This window comes from Dermacentor albipictus, chromosome 7 (assembly GCF_038994185.2).
Source record: "Dermacentor albipictus isolate Rhodes 1998 colony chromosome 7, USDA_Dalb.pri_finalv2, whole genome shotgun sequence".
NCBI classification, from domain to species: Eukaryota; Metazoa; Arthropoda; class Arachnida; order Ixodida; family Ixodidae; genus Dermacentor; species Dermacentor albipictus.
In genome coordinates, this window is record NC_091827.1 from 51,721,699 (window position 1) to 51,729,894 (window position 8,196).

At 43.7% G+C, this 8,196-nt stretch overlaps 1 long non-coding RNA gene across 1 annotated transcript; it reads right to left on the minus strand.

Annotated features, from left to right (window-relative positions):
- Positions 1-1,463: 1,463 nt before the first annotated feature.
- LOC135910130 (uncharacterized) lies at positions 1,464-5,044 on the minus strand. The gene is made up of 3 exons (XR_010566910.1): positions 4,971-5,044; positions 3,380-3,466; positions 1,464-1,566 (listed from the first exon to the last, which is right to left on the minus strand). It is a non-coding gene; the product is annotated as an uncharacterized lncRNA (long non-coding RNA).
- Positions 5,045-8,196: the final 3,152 nt, after the last annotated feature.

Consider the following 8,196-nt stretch of genomic DNA (forward strand, 5'->3'; position numbering starts at 1 on the left):
AGAAGGAAACATGAAGCTCACACAACTCATATATCTGTCGTTGCATTATATGCAGAGTTCGGTAAACAGCTAAGAAAAGTCATTTCTGAGGCCGAATTGAATTGAGTGGTGACGACGTGTGTAGAGGTTGAAAGCATCTCAACCAATTCTGGTTCATAGGGGAGCATTACATTGACAACAAAAGGGAACACATGTAGGAAGCTTTTTTTTCATTTGCAACTTTTGCAGCGGAAGGAAGCGAGATAACCGAATCACGTAGCTGATGGTTGATACGCTACCATATGTTGATCGGGGAAAAATAATTGCTGCATTTTATTTGCTTTTTTTGCAGCCTAAAATACCTCAGGTAGTCGAACAGAGAATTGCGCTATGTTGCTGTTGTTTCTTGCACCTGTAGTATTGCCTGACTGCAGCTTAACATGCTTTTCTATGTTTTTTTCTAACACGCATTATTACGCGTGGGAACAAAACTGCTTTGACTGATAGGTGGACGAAAGTTTAAAGCCAAGGTCTCCAACCCGGCGTTGCTCATAGCCACTGCCTTGCTTAGAGACGGCAAACGTCACCAAAAAGAATGTCGAGAGAACAATCATACTTAGTCATTTTCCTCTGGTGTCCTAGTGAAATTAGACAGTGACTCCGCACTATTGTTTAGACTTGTGTATTTAGTTTCACTAAGATCATGTCACACACTTGAGATCGTCCCACTGCCTAGGATGACTACGATCTCTCACAAATTTTTTAGCCGTTGTAGGACGCAGTAAACTCGGCCACTTTCAATGTTTTCCTTTGTATAGTGACTCCCAACGATAAACTTTTGGAAGTACTCACGCTGCACTAACAGATTGCTTCGATTAACTTGGACATTTGAAATGTGTTTGTTTATATTCAGTACTTCTGGCACGCGCACTGAACTGCCTTATGGGTAGGTGGACTCTTCTGTTTTGCTAAGCTTTCCTGAAATAAAGACTGCGTCAATAACCTTACGATATTCTTTGGGTCAAGAATGAATGCATGCGTCTTATACGGTTCCTTCCGCTTATTCGTACACCACGTATACCTTTATATCTGAGATAAAACAACAGCAGTTTTTCAGGAGTCAATATACTTTTGCAAATGTTGTGAAGCTAGCATTTCCTGACAGTTCCCACTAACTGCAGCCAAAATGAAAGCTTCGCGGAAAAAAAAGGACGCGTACAACGATTTCGCAAATATTTTGTCGCAACTGAACAGTGAGTCACACTAGGAATTCACTTATCGCCCTCCCTTTAGCGATGTTTTTAAATTTATGTTCAGAGTGTGGTTAGCATTCGCGGGTCAGGTTAGGCTAAATATTCATAAGGAATAAACAAATATGAGGAAGCATCGACAACCACTGGGCAAACTATAGGTGCCGCCATTCAAACGTGAACACAGGTTTACGTCGTAATTTGTATGGGCCTACGTAGTATACCGCCCACTTACCACAGCTGCATAAGCACTCAGTGTGGTCGTCATTGCAGATGGGAACATCAGGGGGCGTGCAGTAGCCTATCCAGGCACCCTCACATTTGGCTCGGGCTTGTACTAAAATGTAAAGTTGAAATGTGTTGAAGCACCACAGAAGGTGGGACAGGACTTCCAAGAATTCTTTCTATTTCCCCTGCCGTTTGTCCCTTGAGTGCATGGTGCAGAATTCATGCACATACATGAGAGGACTGATCGTTCTGACACACTCTGGGCTACGACATTTGTTGTAAACGCCTACTTATATGATCGAATTCCACGTAACTTAGCCCGTTGCTCTCGGCCTGAGACTGATCCAAATGTTTTTTTTCCTCCTGCAGTCGAACCGAGAGGATTAGACTTACTGAATGCATATTTTATTCGAATGAAAGGAGCCCTTTTCTACCCCACGCCACTCTGACGTTATACCGTATAGACTCGTGTAAGCGTCACACTTTTTTCTTTCAAACATTTCACGATGTGCGGCCTTTACGTGGGACCGAACCTTTTGGTCAAAATGACCCGCATGTGCCATTGCATCAGAGGTTAATGCAAACCTCTCGCCATCTAGTAAGAGAACGCGGAAGAGCGCAGCGCGCAGGAATTAGACGATGCACATGCGAGGCATCGCGACACCAAATGCGATCGCTTCTCGGTTGAAAACTTTTCCAAATTTTGGGATGCCGAATTAGGGGTGCAGCACTTACACGGGTGCTGCACCTACAGAGATGCAGCCCTTACAAGAGTGCGGCCGTTACACGTGTTTATACGGTACATACTACCGGCTCGTCGAAGAGTGCAGCATGGCGTAGTTTCCTTGCTGTTCTCGTAAATCACTTCCCGCACCATTTTTGTTGCGAGTTATTCGGACCTGATTTCTCAAATTTCTTGGTTCACCGAAGGCACAGCAGCTTCTTTGCATTTATCAATTATTAAATGATTCCAAGAAAACACAACCATGATTCGACATGTACCTACTGCTGCTAATTTTAAGATTGTAGTATGTCTGAATAAATTCGTGTTACCGCATAGAATATCAACAAGTTTCAACGCTCCTCAAATTATGCGAATATATACCTCAGGCTTAAGATATGTACATGGTAACATTGCCTCACGCTCATGTAATGGGTGTTGCATTGCTATGTGTAATCGAATGCGGAGGAGAAATGATCGGTCACAAGACCTGCAGTTGTTAATATTTTGTCTCTGAAATGTGTTCTCCGAGAACCACTACACGAATAGTCACACCATAAACTAAAGGCGCACGCGCAAGTAGATGACACGGCATTCATTGCATGCTAGAAGTAGTTAGCTTTCGATATCACAAATTTTGTTCTAGATGGTACCACCTACGAAAGCTGTTACATTGTGATTATTCGGTTATGGCATAATGAATACAGTGAGAAACTAATGGTCAATATATTAGACGAAGATCCGCACCTGAGAACATTTATTTTCTGCAGATGTAAGTGCCACACGCCTATAAATAAGTTCATTGTATCTAAAGAGCACGAACATTTTTTAAGGAGCTCTGGGTCATTGTTTTAAATCCTCAGGAGGTGACATTGTTGTCCTAATTTTTTTGATGATACTTAATTCCATAGATTTATTTGGGAAGAAGGCGGGTAACGTGCCCATCGTATTTTTTTAAACTGAGGGAATGCATCATTTGTTCGTGGTAATTAACTCAAGAAAGAATTGCGCGCTAGTCATGAACTTAGAATGAAGCTGTTTTACCGGGGGTTTTTATTATTAAATATCGTACGATAAAAACATTCAATTATCTCTGCCTTTCCTGCAGGAGTCTATGTCGTTTGTCATGAGGATATACATAGTCTTAGCAGACGTCAAGTTTTGTTTTTGTCGATGATATAGAGAAACTTAAAGCACTCACTGCACTTCGGAGGGGATTTTACGCCATCCGTCAGTAAGCAGGCTCGTTTTTCTCCAAAGCTACACGACGTAAGGTTCCCGCAAAGAGCTGTTCGTTGCACCATAAGGGAAGAAGATACAGATGAGTAATAAGACTGAGCATTGTAGAGGCTTGTTTACAGCTTGCTGTACGTATACCCCGTTATCTAAGGTATTAAACATAGGTAGTTCGGGAAAAATGTTAATACGTACTATGAGCATTGTAAGGGAGCACTTAATAAAAGAATTCATGCAGTAGTTCGAAATACAATATTGTCAATTGCCAAATATGTAGGCTAGGCCCGTTAAACATGTGTGGTGATTTGCAAAGGCTTAGGTTGCTGGTACCGCAAGGGTTTACATCAGATGAGACTACCAAGTGCCTCCATCGGCTTAGAGGTGCTATAAGAACGTTCTATAAAAGGCTCTGCCTTAGCGGAATAGAGAGCAGGAGCAAAAAAATAGCTGAAATCTGTGGGCGAGGGCCCGCGCTGTTTAAAATTGCTTCTGACGAATTCCTCGCCACACAGGGCGGCGAGTCAGGCGAGGCAGTTACTAAATTTTGTTAATTAGTATTTCAAGTTATGGCTTTGGGAGACATGTTTTAATTGTGAGTTTGATATCATCAAGTGAGGAAGGCACATCCATTGGCTAGAATCTTTCTTGCTAGCATTTATTTCGAAAAATCTGAGCTGAAAGCAAACAGACGGATGGATTGCTCTTCAGGTTAATATTTGTGGAAATTCCTTTTCACAGAACAGAAACATGTTATTCAAAACAGCAACAGCTTGTTCTACAAGCTTTAGGTACTTAATACTGAAAACAGGTGCAAGGCACTGGTATTTAGTAAACGTTTAGCTTAGACTACCAACTGACATCAGTATTTCAAATACACCATGCTCATTAAAATATTTGTGTAAATGTTCATTTTTAAGTCAGTATGATTTATTTATATGGTGTATAATCGGTTCCTCTAGAAACATATATTTTAAGTACCTTGATATAGTTGTCCCAGAAACATACCCGTTGCGAAATTCCTTGCTAATGTTTTGCACAATGGCGGATCTTGTGGCCTGCACTATGGCTAACGTAAAAAAAAGAAAAACCTCACAGCAAGAAATGCGCTTAGTGCCACATTTTGTGACCTTCCCGCTTTACAAGTATTTGAAAAATGGTACCTGAATACTGTTATGCTGTGAGTCTCACTAATAAACACATTCTGCAGTAAAACAAGCTACTTCCCTCAAAACTTGCTTTAAAACATGACTTAATCCAGACTGTGGTAGAACGCTATGCATTAAGTATTTTTATTACCTAATTGTTCTTCCAGTACACTTCTCTAGCAATTAATACAGGTCTATCGAAGCGCAGTAACTAAGTACCTGCCATGAGATATTAGAAGGCGAATAATTCCTTGTTGCACCACAATGACGCAGGAAATGACCTTAAATGTATTCTAAAATATTGCAATTGTATACGCACAGACACACTCTAACGTATGTGATGATGCGACTAAAAAGTAAAAAAAAAACATAGTAACACTGTCATTCTATTGAGAGATAATGTGCACTTACATTTAGCAGAACTTTCACCTGTGTTTCGTACTGTAAGGATGAAGCCGCCAAAAAGACAGAATGAGCACTGTGGGGTGTTTGCTTCTTACATGTAGAGCATGCATTTCTCCGAGTGTTTGTGAATGTTAAAGCTCTCGCATTTGAAACAAAATTACATTTTTTTTCCGTATAAAGCCTAGAAGCAGCCACATCATAACAACGTTGTCTGGAAGCGCCGTGCTTAGAAAGTGTCAAGAAACAATAACTATGCTATGAATTCTGCTTTGAGATACTTCGTCTTTCTAGTCATCATTTTCCCATTCTCTTTTTCTGAACACTGCAAGAACAATAGAAAACAAAGGGTTTGTTGTTACAAAGGAAGTTGAAAGTTAGGGCATGGGTCACCAGAACTCTTCTGTTGACAGGCTGCCTCACTAGAAGCGGGTTCGTCCAGCTCATGGGAGAGGGGGGCGAGGAGGAAGTTGAAAGGAACTCTCTAGGCTGCACACTTTGAATAAACATTTTATGAGACTAGTGTAAGCTACGGAGGTTCTGTGAAACATTTTTTTCTTCTAGTACTAGTCCACTTTGAAATTGCGATTAGTGATTGAAGAGCTAAGGTTGAGATTAGTTGGTTCTACATATTTAATGACTGCAATGCACTACAGCGAAATAGAATGCAAGAACGCAAAGAAAAAACGAGAATGACAACAAACAAGCGCGAAATAACCGCTGTTTATTCCACGCAATCATTCAATATACAGTGTGTTTGTGCGAAACTTTATGTAATATATAAAGCAGTAGTTTTGAAATAAAAGGCCGGTTCCTTTGGAGACGTGCCGTCAGCGGTGCCATCCTCGAAGTGACCCGTAATACGTAATAATTAGTCGCTAATTAAAAAAATATATATTATTTTAGACTTGGAGTTTCAGCGGGCTCATCCTAGTTGGGAAATTGAATAGAGCTCCCCGTACAACCCATATCAACTCATGGATCTAGAAAAACGCGAAAACCCGCGGTATTGTTGCACCACCAGATTCGGCTATCAGAGATCGCGAAACCGAAGCTGGGAGATGCAGCGAACGCAAAGCCGCACCCCTTGAGGTGACTTTCTGCTTACGTCACCAAGCAGCGCGCCGCGCCTCCGTGCTCGTTGCTGTGGCAATGCGCTTGGCGGTCCTTTGCTGGGGCACGTAAAGGCCGATCCACACGACGGACCAAGTCCGCGGGCCGATCGGTCACGTGATGCGACGTCACGGCCCGCCGCGGTCCGGTCCGGCGCAGAGCACATCCACACGGCGGACCGCCATAGCAGACGGCAGAGCGGACCAACCAGCTACACTCTCGGCCAGAGTGTTATCATTGTTATCATTCCGGCTCGAGTCCCACAAAGCCGGGAACTGCTCAACGAGGCATACAAGATGTAAAAAACCTCCTCGTCACTCCAAGAGGACACGGTATTTAAAAAATATATCTGCTGCACGCACGTGTAGGCGGAACGGCGGACATGAAACGACTGGCTTGACTGGCTTTTGCTGAGCCGAAAACTAGTGGATTTGGCTGAAGACACTCTGTTGCCGGACAACATTCGTTGGCTAAGCCAAAATCGCTGTGGTTTGCATGCGGTCCGCCGCCAATACGGAAGCGGGAAAAGCCTCGGCGATTTGTTGGACCGCGAGCGCCGCGGGCTTGCGCGGGCCAACGGCGGTACGCACGAACTGGTGACGTCCTATCACGTGGTGCGCGGACCGCGGTCCAAAAGAGCAATTTGGTCCGTCGTGTGGATCGGCCTTAAGCAGAACGTCGCCTCCAGGGTTGGAGGGTTCATTCAGCGCTTTTACCTGCATGCGTGCGGAGCCGGCTCAGGTTAGAAGGGGCCACGGCGACAATTTATTGGAGCCTGCCAGCCATGATACACCTGATTTTGGTGAGCGACAGGTGAATAGCGCTGCGGACGGGCGCGCAAGCGTGATCTGCCACGTTTAACTCCTCATAGCACTCGCATTTCTCCGCAGCATTCTGGCCGATTGTTACACCACTACACACGTTTATCGAGGCCTCTTATCGTGTCTTCTCCAGAATTACCATGACCTCATCCTCCGTGAGCAAAATTGAAGGCGCACTGACGCATATGTGGACGCCAATCTGCTACATTGTGAAGGCTTCCATTCCTTCCCTTGCTTTTGCACGTTTGACCGTATAGCTGATGCTCCTGCATTAGGAATTTGGTTAGCACACACATCAGCTGTAAAGTGTAGCTGTGTTTCTTTGATCACTCATTTGCTTGCAAGTTGTGATTATGTGCGTGTTGATGCACGTTAACCCGTCGCCAGCAAAGGCTAGGAAAAAAAAGAAACTTCTTCTGAAGGATAGCCGTAGGTAAAGGGGCTTCGTAGGGGATTCTGGCAGATACAATCAAGGGTTGTCGGAAAAAAAAAACATACCGATAGAAGAACTGTGCATGGTTCAACACTTTGAGGGAGTCATTGACTTTCTTAAGGCGCACGGCAAGAGGGGAGGATGGCGTCTGCTTTCCTCAATTCCATGGCGGAAGTAGGAGCGCGGGAAAATATGAACATTCATAATTCACACAGCCTTCGCTAACAACAGCTTAAATGCGAGTGATTAGTTTATGTTCAACAGGACTGCATATGTATAGGGCCATGCTTGGTACTGGTCCTGTCAAACTAGTTCATGTAAAAATGGGATCGAGAGCTTCTCCCGGAGTTGCAACACTTTAATGTGCCAGCATGTTTCTTCTATGCAGATGAATTTTATTATATTTTTCCGCGAATTTCGCTCACCACGCTGATGCGAAAAATGTTGTGTCTGTGTTTACCAAGACGTTCCAACGCTTAGAATTGACAAACATACTAGCGAAAAAGTGCGTTCATTAAACGTTTGCACGTTCTGACAACAGAAAAATAGAATCACACGTGTTGGAAGTACGCGACGATGGTGAATAAAGTTTTTTTTTGACATTCGACTCGGGACACTCCAAGGCAGAGAAAGGAAGCGTAGTATATTCAAGTCCCCTACCAAGATGACATGGCTGCTTCGGCGTTGCTCTGCTAAGTCAGAGGTCGTGGGTTCAAATGCCAGCCAGGGCAGGCGCATTTCAATGGGGCACAATACAAGAGAGCCCACCTATCATGCATTGGGTGCACGTTAAAAAATCCCAGGTGGCCAACATTATTTCGGCGCCCTGCCCTCTGGCGTGCCTCATAATTAAATTGTGATTTTGTCA